The sequence below is a fragment of the Chlamydotis macqueenii genome, chromosome 3, assembly GCF_036417535.1.
Source record: "Chlamydotis macqueenii isolate bChlMac1 chromosome 3, bChlMac1.mat, whole genome shotgun sequence".
NCBI lineage: Eukaryota > Metazoa > Chordata > Aves > Otidiformes > Otididae > Chlamydotis > Chlamydotis macqueenii.
Window position 1 is genome coordinate 67,467,416 of NC_141558.1, and position 12,400 is coordinate 67,479,815.

The 12,400-nt window shown below is 37.0% G+C and overlaps 1 long non-coding RNA gene across 1 annotated transcript in view; it reads left to right on the forward strand.

Annotated features, from left to right (window-relative positions):
- The window catches only part of LOC147601284 (uncharacterized), a 154,897-nt gene that overhangs the window by 46,270 nt on the left and 96,227 nt on the right, over positions 1–12,400 (forward strand). The window lies entirely within an intron of this gene.

Below are 12,400 nucleotides of genomic sequence, written 5' to 3' on the forward strand. Positions count from 1 at the left end.
TTTGGGTAGCACTCTAGCTGTGAAGTAGCACTGCCAGGTCTTTTGATACTTGCTAGGGTAAGTATCTCAGCATTTGTTGCTACTTTACTAAGCTGAAGTTGTACTTAGATTTTGTGCACTCCACATTGTGGGGCACCAACCTGGAAAGCAAAGGACTTGTGGAGCTTCAGTAAAACAAAATACTCCCTCTTAGTCATCTCTGCTGCTCTGGAGAGCCAGTACTATTTTCAAAGCAGTGTCCAGCAATACAGAGGAAATGTCTGACACTGCATCTGTAATAAGCTTATCATAGTGCTGAAGTCACTAGTGGGTTCTGCGAATGCCACCTTCACACTGTCCGAATATGGCTGTCTAGGAGGTTACCACTGCTCGCTCTTCCAGGTTAATGCTGCTGTGGTATAAGGAGACTAGGGATATAATGCTGTTCAGGGTTGTAGGAAGTACAACCCTCACAGGGTCATAAGGCTTGGTAATGCATTGATTACACTGTTCCATGTTTTGTGCATAAAGTCTGAACACAGAGAGAAAATAATAATATACCTCATTTACAGCTTATTTGCTAAGCACTTCATGTTTAGCTTTAAACTGGTTGCCAGAATCTAGGTTAATACATTAACAGTACTGAAGGTGGCTGTATTAGGCTGTTCAGATGAATTAGGAGGCAAGCTGATGTCTTGCCTCAAAATATTTTGAAAGACTGACCAAGTGTACAAGTTTTAACTGTCCTTCACACGATTGTCCCTTGCCCATTTTGTAGCAATATGTCTTGCTAGCCACAACTGCATTACAGGGGCCATTCAGGGAGTTCAGAAAGGTGAACTACTTTCAGACTCTTTCTCCAGCCCATTAGGCACAGGCTCTCTGTCTTTAGTGTCAAATGTGACTATCTTTCTGTCTATTTTTTTCCCTGAAACTACACACATTTGTGGGCACTGCAAGGAAAATTACAGTCCCTGCTAATGTTTAAACTTGTCTGATGGCATCACAAAGCCAAGATTAAGTACAGTATGTTGTTCAGTATCTACAATATGTGTTTTTCTTAGGAAGGGCCCCTCTTAAAGAAAACTCAAATGATAAAGGGGAGCTGGTGGAGTTTACTGCTATGTTCCATGAGAAGTTTCCTTTCCTCTGTCCCTCTGTGCAGAGACAGATTTATTTTACTGTTGCTGGTGAAGATTCAGAATGGCACAAACAGATTTTTCTTCTAAGCATGCAGGTCAACATTTTTTGGTTCTACAAAACTGTTCTGTGGAGATAGTGCAATGACACTAATGATTCTACCTGGTCTCTGTTTAGACTGCTCTCTCTCTAATCTCTGTAATTACCGAGGAAGCTGATCAGAACCCTATAGCTGGGGCTACAAAATTATTTCCATTCTAATTCCAGGTCTTCCATTGCCTATTAATATTTGCATGATGTTCATTTTCCACAATGAAATAATCTCCCACCAGCAGGTAGATTTTCAGGCAATGTGACTGCTTAAGGAAGGGCAGAAGTTGGTTGAAAAAACAGTTGTCCAGTAATTCCCTTGAGTGCCGTCCTCCACTTTTGATTCAGTCCGTTTTAAGACTTAGTATCATCAATGTGCTATATCTGATAAGTTGTTAAGCATAGTAGTAGGCACGCACTGATGATCAAGGTGGGATATATAGGGAAAACAGTTAACTAACAAGAATAATCTTTTAAAGTAAACACGTTGATGTTGCCTCATCTAACTTAGCTGTAATTTTTTCCATGTCTGAGGCTATTGTATTCGTTTGCACGTTTGTATGAATCAGTGGTATCATAGTGCAGCATTATGTCCCGTTGTACCTCAGGCAATGTGAAATTCCCTTTTGAGATTTAATTCCTTCCACCATAGCTACTGCCTATGGTTGCTTCATGCCATATATCATGTTCACATGGTGAGTCTGGCATGGTCTCTCCCCTCCCAAGTTCTTGCTCTCCAATCTGATTTTAATCCAGTTCTCCCTAATAAGAAGGATTTAAAAAATAATTAATTGCAGGAGCTACTAAAAGTCTCATTAGAAGCCAAATTCCTTAAATTCTAGCACTGTTAATTCTCACTTTTGGTAATTCCTTAAGTAGGAGATTACTTACATAAAAGGGAACGAGAATAAATCTCTTTATATAAAAAATTAATAAGTAGAAAAAAATATTTCTCAGAGGTTGAGGATAATGTGGGAGCATCAGTTCATTTTTCTTGCTCTATTACCAGTTTGGAGTTTTGTCTTTGTGCTTTTCTGGGAGAACAGTGTCTTTTATTCAGGCAGTTCTCCTTGTTCTGACTGACACTGATTTGAAGCTCTTGGAAATAAAAAGATCTGTAGGCTATCCAGCTCTTTTATTTCTTCCAGAGGTGATAATATCTACTTCTGAAATACAGTGTGTTCTGTCTTGTGGCTGATCTCATTCACCACAACTCATCTATATCTTCATGCTATTGTGGTTTCCCAAAACCTCAGGGAGGTGGCTTTCTCTGCAGCTGAGTGTCTCTGAGGGGAGTGATTTCACTACACTGTGATAATTTTAGACATGCTCCTTCAAAAAAGTGCTCATCTACTAATGCCTGATGGGTTTGAGTCGGGTGGAACATATGGTCTCCCAGTGGCATACATTAGGTTTCCCTGACCTGAGAGCAACCCAAACTGCTATTCCCATAAATAAGCCCAAGTGCCAAGTCAAAAATCTAACAGTGAGTGAATCCTAGTTAATGCACTTAATTGAAAGAGAGCCTACATTAGTCTAAATGTACCTTTCTGACTCAATACTCTGCTTTTCTGCACAGCTGTATATAAATACCCATTATAATTTTTCCTTCCTCTTTCCCACTCCCAATTTAATTTTCAGTTATCTTCTATAGTAGATGACACTTCTGTAGCTCTTAAAACAGCTTTGATGCTTATATGCGAAGATATTTTGCAAATTAATGAATTAAGGAACTTTTGTAGGTAGGAGTCAGATTTGGCAAACAACTCATTAAAGTAACTTGTAACCGATGACACATAGCAGCATAATTGCTATGATAGATTCTGCAAATCTATGCATCAATTGGCCTCTGCAGCAATCACATATTTTTCACTTTATTACAGTAACAATTTATGGATCCAAGGGTAATTCTTTCCAGCAATAAAATATTTATTGACTTTCAAATTCAGGTGCACATGTACATTTTTGGTAACACTCTACTGGTACACGCAGAAATCCAGGCAAGAGTGCTACATGCTGAGCTGTGTGGAGGATGGACGTTCTGAAGTAAAATGTTGCTTGCCTTCTGAATCTGATTGAAGACATAGCATTTTTCAAATTAGTGGAGCAGAAAGGAAAATGGGCTTTCCTTCCGTCATTTTTAAATGACAGTGGGGTTTTTTTGATAAAAGTATTTGTTTATAATAGTAATGATAATACAGTACAAAAAAAGTTTCAAATATAAAATAGTGTTGAAATGCGACATGCAAATATTTTGATGTTAAAACAAGTCATTATGAGACATTTGCAGACAAAAGTCCTATTTTTACAGGATACTGAAGTTGAATTTATTTCCATATCCTGATATTAAAAAAAAAAATAATAATTTTGAAAAGTCTCTGACCAATGACTGCTCAGCGTCCTGAAACAGAAGCCTATGTTCCTTCTGTTCAGAGTTTGATGCAGAAAATTAGGTTTTAACTAGGAAGACATCCAATGGGATGTATTAGGCTTAAACATGAAGTGACCCTCATTGTAGGTGTTGAGTGTCTAAAATTGTGGCTCTGAGCTAAGCTTCTTTCAGGTTGCAATTCTCGCTTCCTTTACTATTGCTTCATAGAGTAACACCTGCTCTTTTGGTAAATTTTCATTTAATTTTCTTTCCTTTTAGAAGTGGAATTTAAGAAGGTTCTCCAGTTTTTTGCATCTTTGTATTTTCCTTTTGGTTTTATAACAAGAAACCATTTAACTTCTAAAAAACTTCTATACATAAGAACACTTGATTCATAATATTGAGATAGTGCAGAAACATCATTAAAATTCCCCACTTTAGTTAATTATTCTTGAAAACTACTCTATCTTTGCTCCAGAATCTTCCCAGACATGTTACTCCAAAATCCTCATTATTATCCAGATAAGCGTCTGTGCTATTGAAGTACATTTTAGAGTTGTATATATGTGGTTTCTATTTCAAAACAATAAGTCTCATCTGAAGACAGTAGTCAGCAGGAGCTTTTCTATTCTGTTTAATTGCAGATGGATCCGGCTTAGTATCTTTGTCTTGTGATATAGCATGTGTGACCAGCTCTTAAAATAACTGCACTTCCTCTTCTGCATTTAATCCTTAAACTTGTAATGAAAAGAGCTAAACCTGTGAGTTTCTGGGTTTCAATACCAGAGGTGTTTAGCCTACAGTCTATGGATGGTGGTGATCTCTGCATTTGGCTGTGCAGATAGTCCAATGGGAAACTCTCAGCCAGCACTTTCCTGATGCACAGATGTTTTTAGTGAATTGGTAGATTATGTGATTCTCTCCATTTAATGCTATGGAAAGGCATTGAGGGATACCACGCATCCAGAGGAATGTCTTTTGGGAAAGCTGGAAAGCCTATTTGCAGACCACTTTTTAGCATTTTGATTTAGGTTCTGGTCATGAACCCAAACCTCTATAGGATGCAGAGCACAAAAGACTGCTCAGCCCCCAAACAGCCTGAGTTGGATAGATTAATTTTCTGGGGATACACAAAATTAAGCCAATTAAGTTTTGCAGATAACAAATACTACAAAGCCTTTGTAAGGCAAAAATACTAAGCAGGAATTTAAGTCCAGAAATGGTCACTTAATGTAAATAAAGACTATTTTTTCCTTTAAAAAATTTAAATGAGAATAGCAGGCACTTAGAAGTAAACTGAAGCTGACCTAATTTCTATTATATTAAGCAATATGATACCTCTTATACAAAAACTAATATTGAGTATTGATTAAAATATGTAATTTTGTATTTTAGATAGTTCTGAAATGCAAATATGAAACTGTATTTTCAGGAAACAGAATAGCTTTGAAACTCATCTCCAGATGAATATCCTTCTCTGACTTGGAGGAGTAAGGCTTCTAGGATTTGAAAAATTCTATTAAGGACTTTAAGGAAATCAGTATTTTGGTCTTAGTGTGTTACCATCAGAGGCACTGTTTTCAGACTACAGCTGAAAGCACACATGCTGCTTGAAACCTGCAGTTATAGAGCCCTTGTGGTCCATTAGTGCTTATTTTCTGTGAAAACCCAACAACCAAAATCCTATTATTTATAGATAATAACACATATTCATTGATAGGAGAAAACAGCCTTTACTCCTTAATCCTGCCATAGCCTAATCATTTGCCTACCTTGGTCTCTGGAGAAGCATGTACTGCTTTTTGGACATTTGAGCTGGAATGAGTTTTTCAGAGACTGCCTTTGCACCTGTTGCCTGAATAAATTTGCACTGAGTTATGAAGAAGATATTGCTGTAGTATATCTGCCAAGAGAGACAATTTTCTGGCAGGACTTTCTGCCTACCTGCTAACTCTATATGGTTATGTGTTTTGATACTTGTCAAAAATCTATGCTTGATCATAGTTTAGGGGCAATGTTGAAAGCCTGCTTCAGTCAGGAAGGGACATAGTTCTCTGTCGAGGGGATTTTCATAAAGATATTGCTCTAGGCTATATAAGCATCCCGTGTCTCTTCCTATGCCCCCCCAGTCTCTGCCTCAGCAACTGTTAAAATATATAGGCCAACAGCATTATGTATCTGGACATGTTTAAGGGAACAAATCTCAGCATAAAAGGGGTAAAGGAATAAACGTTTCCATGGCAATACATTTAGATTGCATGGATCAGAAGCAAAGATTGGTCTTATTGTTACTGTCACATCAAGTGCTGTCAAGTCACATTCAGTGTTCTGTATAGTAATTGAAAAAGTCAATTAATCCAAAGGAAAACTGCTTTCACATGGCCCAGGCTAATCAAAAGGTTGCTATTTAAAGCATCACTTTATGAATGGTTGCATCATGGACCTGTTTTTGGGTGCTATTATTTAATATCTAGAGGCTTGTTCAATAATTCCTTGAAAGAAAAGAGAAAAAAACATTTAATCACTGCTATCCTTAATTTTCTTATAAAAGATAATTATATTCCGTCACAGATTCTAGAAATTACTACACTGGAGACTTTCAGCATATTTCAGTACTTAGAGTGAAGGGGGTTTATTTTCTGCTATTTAGATAAGGGGAAAAATATAAAGTGGAAAAGAATCCTTGACTAGTATGAGGGCTTTTGCTTAATTTAGATTAACATGAAAAATTGTTCAGGGACAGTGCAGGAGTCATAGAATCATAGAACAGTCTGGGTTGGAAGGCACCTTTAAAAGGTCATCTAGTCCAAGTTTAAGTCACTGATGGTACATCTTTCTTGCTGCAAAGCATGAAAAATTAGGGAGCACAGCTCCTGTCAGTATTAATTACAGCTGTTATGAAGTCAAAAGACTGTTAGGAAAAAGGCTCTTAAAAAGCATTTGTAACTTGTAAAACAAGGACTGATCTATTGTTGCTATTAAGAGCCTCGTATTTCCGAATGCACTATAAATCTTATGAGTTGTGGAGACCTGTTATGTATAAAACATCATTTTGGCACCCTGGAAAATTGCCAGTTGAGTTTTAGTATGTTCGCTTCGGTTTTTGGTTGTGGACAGAAGAACAGAGTCATAAATTACCTTAGGGCATTTTTATTTCCTGTCTCCTCATAATGACGCCTCTGCTGTATTTAGCCTTTCAATTGCCTAATTTGTAAACAGTTTTCATGAACTCTGTAATTAATTGGCAGGCGAGACTACACACTGGCTGTAAGTAATTGAAGATTACTCTTAATTGTAAGAGCATACTTTTGGTGTATGCTTTAAAATACATATGCAGATTAGAGGCAAATATAAACAACAATTAATGTGTGAAGGCAAACAGCGCACTGGTTTGGAAGGTGTGCCATCAGAGTTCATCTGCTCTTCCCAACCTCCGTGCTCCCTTCCTGCCTTTAGGCTGGAACACAGTGCCGTGGACGCTGCACCCAAGCAAAGGCTCTGAGAGGAGGAGGAGGATAGTGATACAGATGTGGTTAATAATGGGGTAACCCTCAAATGAAAGGCATACCCCACCTGACAGCTACCCAGCCAAATTCCACCTCTCACAGACACACTCTGTCTCCTCTTATCCCCAGCTGAAATAAATCAAATGCTGGAATGAGTCGGCAGAGCTAAATTGACGTTTCTTTGTAGGATTGCAGCAACTGTTGAGCAGTCTGGACCTGCAAAGGCACCTAGCCTTCTTGTCAGGAAGATAGATGATTATGTAGATGTAATGAGATTCTGACTTAAACTGGTATAAATCAAATCAGAATTGGCCACTCTGAAGTTGGCTGGTTGAAACTGTTGCTTTTTATGTTCTATTACTTTACATGCTCTCCTGCAGCATCTCCTGAGCTAGGTAGGTGAATATATTAGAGTAGGAATTGGAAGTTTTTTACATCAGCTTAGCCAAGCAGGCAGATCTAAGTACAAGGTTGGAAACCGCACATCTGACATGCTGATGCTAGTCAAACTGGCTATAGAGAAGATAATTTTCCTGTACAAGTTTGAATATTTCACAAGTACCTTTGGAGATTGGCTTGAATACTTGAGTCCTGCTAGAGCCATTATTATTTTAGCAGGCTGCACATACTTATGCTGAAGCAGTCTAATTTTTGATGTTTTGTCCATTCAGACTGTTTATTTATCGGTTTATGGAGTGGTCTGCATCCTCAAAAAGTTACTTTGATTAAAAATCTTAGATAGCTTGTTTCTATTTAAAGCTCTTAGTAGGGCTAAAAATGATTCATGCTGCACATTAAATTTGGTATTTCTGCAAGGGTGGACGTGTAGTGCTGCAGCAATTTCCATATTTTTCAAAGTTTCATTCCTCTGGAAGTGGTAGCAGAAATGATTGAAGCCTTATCTAGGTAATCATACTGCAAATATTTAAATTATACCTGCTTAAATTGCATCATGCTGTCAAAGAGCTTGAAACCTCTTTGTGCAAGCTCAGCAAAAATAAGCAGTGTGTGTGATATTCTGATTATTGTGTACGATATTTGACTTGGTCAATTGGTAGGTTTTGGCTGAGGTCTTTCTTTAAAATGCCTTATGTTTTCTTGGAAGTGCACACTCATTAAGCTTGTGTTTGAATATAATAGTTGCTTGTATATATGTTCACTGAGCTAGAAAACATCTTAGAACATGAAAAATGTCTGATTCCCCTTTGTCTCCAAATACCATGTTGCTGCGGAGTCTTAACCACAATGTGAATTTTTAGATTTGTATTCAATTTCAGGCCACTGTTATTAGATTGTAAAAAATTATGAGTCGTTACATTAAAATCTTGGATTGCCTTTAACAAGGGGCCCAGTAAAAATTGTTTTGTCAGCAAATTTAGTAAGAAAATATCTGAAAATCCATAGTGGTGTAAAGATAGAAAACATCCAGATTGAAAGATAAATTTCCTGAATTACTCTCTGGGCTAAATGTAATAATTAACTATTTATTAATTGGCTCTTGCCCTGTCTTTTGCTCTGATATAAAAAGCTTGATTCTAATCACATTTATGGATGTTTTGTCAGTTATAGTATAATTTTACTGCACCTGTCAATTTGCAGAATCTAGTAACATATATTTTACTCAAACACATTTCCTCTCTGGGTTGGCTGTGAAATACTGTTGCAAATGCTTTTCTGAGTACTTGATATCTGAAATACAAAATCCAGGTTAAATTGCATGAATCAAATGATTTAAGTTCACTGATCTTTTTGCCACATGTCTTTAAATACAGTGGTGTATACATACATTTAATTATAAATGTTCAGTACGCAAAATATACATTGTATTAAAGGGAGTTTAAAACTAAAATGTTGTCATCCAAGTGAAGTCACATGAGAGAGGCAAGGCCAAAACAGACTCACTTTGAATCCAGTGGTGCAACAGCTTTCAACTAAAATGCTCGCCTACTAATTTATTAGCTTTTTGGTAACCTTTCACTCCTGTAGTATTTCTCACCTCCTTGTTCCCTAGTTTCTGGAGGAAGGAAATCTGCATTGTTATGATCCTATGTATGTCAGACATTGTACCTGTCCTGTTCAAAGTGTTTTATCTGAGGTATCCACTTTCCTTTGTTGAACATGAAAGTGTCATGGATCAGGTGGTTTATGCATTGCACTCACTGGCTGCGCGTAGGGAGAGGATTGCTTTTCCACCGTAGGACATCTGATATGCTGCACAATTCATTGCAGACAGTTTATCCAAGACTTCTATTTATCTCTTGCTAGATTTGCTTTCTAAAGGTAGAAATAACATGCAGCTACATGCATTGGTTTGGGTTGAAATGATATTCAGTAACCAGCAATATTAATGGATAAAAATACTTCTGCAAGTCTGCTAAGTTGACAGTATTGGGCATTAGTGTGCAAGTTAGGATGCCTGCGCATCCTATTTGCAGTTCTGCCACTCAGTGGCATTGGGTAATTGAGAATGTTACTTATTGCCAATTTTTCAGGTTTGTTTTTTTTTTTTTTTTCCTCCCCTTTTTCTCATTATTTTCCTATCCAGCATGAGAATTGCTGTATATTGCATCTGGGCAGTGCTATTTTAGCTGTCTTTGATCTTAACTTCTCCAGCCTTTTATCCCCTCAGATGTAAGGTACAAATAATCATCCTTGCGTTCTGTTGCGGATGCTTTAACATTCAGAAATAGCTAGATTCCTTTATAATGCTATTTCAATTTTTATTTTAGGATGCACAACATATCCTACTAGGTTTACTTCAAGAATTATTCCAAAACCAGATAAGACTCAATAAAATTTTGAGTTCAAAACCTACTTGTCAACAGAAAATGAACAACCACCCTTAGCTTACTCAGGCCATTTGCGTCAATGAGAAATTAATCAATGCATTGGCAGTGAAGCTGGCACAAGTACTGTCCCAATTTCAAAACAGAGTTCAAGCACACTTATATTATTATTATTTTTTTTTTTAAACCAACCAGTCTGATTCCTACTGCACAGGCATATAATATAGCAGGCTCAGCTCTGAGAAGCTCAAAAGAGATAAACAACTTTTTTCTTCTTTTTTTTTTTTATTTTAGTGAGGGTTTTTTCTTTGTCTTTTATAAATGACAATAAAGCAATATTGCTTCCCACAAGAGTATGAATGATTTAAAAAATTCATGGCTTTGCTCGTAGTGTTAGGAGAGGAGAATTTTATCTCATGATCTAACTTCAAAATCTCTGTTTTTCTCTGAGTTGGCACTAGCACTGTTAGTATTTTCAGTATGCACAGCCTGAGGACCAAATTAACTTACTTTTACAACTTTAGAGACTCTGACGCACAGTTTTGTGGACTGTCCGACACACCATGATCTGCATGCCATAGATGTCAGTCTTATTCTACTTCCCATTTCAAAGTTGGCAGCAAAACTGATGGCATGCAAATTGCAGACAGTGTGAAAATGTTCCTGTATAAATACCTTCTATGTTCAATGTCTATATAAAATCAAAACTAGAGAATATATGAGCATAATTCAGAGGATTACATGGCTTTTGTGGAATAATTTATTATATGGATTTTATTCGGTGTCTCATGTCTTTTGCCTTTGAGTGGGAGCTGCAAACAGTTTTTTCTTAGATGTGCTTGCAGTTCAAAATATTGGGCTGATTATTTTTCAGCCTGTTCCTGGATCAGGTGAGCAGATGTTTAGTTACAGTGATTTACTTATGCCAACTTGCCTTAAAACTTTATTGGATAATGACCAATGGGAGAGCAAAAGAATGTGGCTTAAGCAATTAATTATCATTTAGATCATACACATTTTGCAGTAAGGGCTGTATTTTTCATTCAGTGGTTGTGGAGTATAGCGTACTTCACTTCTTTTTTTAGGACAATCCTGATTTATTTCTCTTTGGAAATGCTATCACCTTGGTTTCCCAGATAGTAGATGACCAGCTGTGGATAGTGCTGCAGCTCTAAGAATTAACTTTACTTTTTCACCTTGTTTCTATTTTGAATTGCTCTTTACCATGCAGGATGCATCTTTTAAGCATTAAAAACAAGGGATTCAAGCATACGCATGTGTATCATGTTGTATTTCTTATGATGTTTCCTTGGGGATGACATGTTACTTGGTGGGTACTCTACAGACGGTATGGGAATCATTGGTGGGATTTTTGCTCTACTACTTTCACTGGCCCCTGCAAAAGTCACATTACTGTGTTAAGTGCTGGCATCATTGTCAGATGCAATGTGTACTGCTCTCAGCCTTCTCAAATGTTTTTTGTTTTTTTTATGTTTAAAGCCTCATAATTATAGAGGTTTTTAATTCCAAAATGAACTGGCTGTCCTCTTAATCAGTGTGGGTGACCTTCACCATTCCCATAGAGGAAATTTCAACAGAGGTGAATTTCAGAAATTTAATTTGAAAGATAGTGGTATGACCCTTTCTTAGTTGGTTGACCTTATCAGGGCTATTAATTTAATGAAAACCCAGATTAATTTTAATCTGCATAGGCCCATCCTCACACATAATACATCACCCCCATTCCCAAGCACCATGCATTCTACTGTTAATCTTAGTAAGAATAAACTTAAAAGTCTGTACGCAGGGAAGCAATCAGTTGGGTCTCTTTTGACTTGAGGTTTTCCATTTTACATGGTCTGATGTTGTGTTCAGATATCCAGACTTTCTTCCTCCTGTTGGGTTCTGGAAGTGAATGAAACCAGGTGTGCAACAGAGAGGACTGACTGATAAACCAGGGACACTGCAGTACAAAAGCAATGGCCTATGATTTCCAGAATTTTAGTTACTGCTCACTTCTGTTCTCCTTTCTTCTTTGTGTTTTTTTTTTTGGTTGTGTTTTTGTTTAGAAAAAAAAAAGAGGTAAAATAAGATGCTCTTCAGATTCTCATCTAAAATCCACAGAAACTAGAAAGAGTCTTTCAGTTGAGCTCTGGATTATGCTTGTAAATAGCTGCAGGTGAAATTTGACTAAGATTATTTCACATAAAATATGTGTGAAATCCTGCCCTGGTTGAGCATAGTAGCAAAACTGCCCAGTTCAGTAGGGCCAGGCTTTCAATACAAATTCATACGATATTTAATCTCTTCCTTCTCCGCCTCCTCTAAGAACCTTACTGTGTCAAAATAAAATTTTGGAGAAAATGTTAAGGTATAATAAAATGATAAATATGTTGTTTGCTTGCCTTGTCAGGAAAGGGATAAAATTCAGTTCTTGTCCACTACTTACTGATTTCTAGGTCAACTCAAGATTTTTCTTTATTTAATTGCCAAATGATATTTTTTGTACTAATAAGAGCCATGCCTGG